We start from the raw sequence: 810 nt of genomic DNA, 5'->3' as shown, positions 1-810 counted from the left end.
AAAGCCAACTCGTTCGTTGTACACTTTGATGGGTGACCATCACTGTGTCCCCGTGCCGAGCTAGATCTCCCCTAGCCGTAAGGCACTTGAACGCCCCTTCGACGACGAGTTGCATGTGTGTGGTATGTGTCAGAATCTGGTGAAGCTTTCTGCATGTGATGTGCCTTGTGTGGATCCGTGGCCATTGCATTGTGTCTGGTGCTTAGATACCCAGACACTTAGAACGCTTGCGCGGAAAGCAAACTCGATCGTTGTACACTTTGATGGGTGACCATCACTGTGTCTCCGTGCCGTGCTAGATCCCCCCTAGCCGTAAGGCACTTTGAACGCCCCTTCGACGACGAGTTACAAGAGTGTGGTATGTGTCAGAATCTGGTGAAGCTTTCTGCATGTGATGTGCCTTGTGTGGATCCGTGGCCATTGCATTGTGTCTGGTGTGTAGGTACCCAGACACTTAAGCAAACTCGATCGTTGTACACTGTGATGGGCGAGCATCACTGTGTCTCCGTGCCGTGTAAGAGCTCCCCTGGCCATCAGGCACTTGAAAGGTCCTTCGACGACGAGTTACAATAGTGGTGTGTTAGATACGTCAGGTGATGGTATCTACTGTTGTGCAATACGTATCCGGCCACGGCACGGAACGAACGGGAACTGTGGTGCAGACATACAAAGAGTTAAGCCTATTAGTCATTAACTCTAAGGACGGGGCCATGGGGCGGTACGCAAAGGATACGGATGAGCGAGTATGCAGGCCCAATACTCAATAGCTCGATCCGATCCAAGCACATGAGTTGACTGCGGCGCCAGGTT

The sequence above is a fragment of the Anopheles funestus genome (genome assembly GCF_943734845.2).
Source record: "Anopheles funestus chromosome X unlocalized genomic scaffold, idAnoFuneDA-416_04 X_unloc_25, whole genome shotgun sequence".
In the NCBI taxonomy this organism is placed as follows: domain Eukaryota; kingdom Metazoa; phylum Arthropoda; class Insecta; order Diptera; family Culicidae; genus Anopheles; species Anopheles funestus.
The sequence above is the reverse complement of the archived record's forward strand: the minus strand, read 5'-3'. Positions refer to the sequence as shown.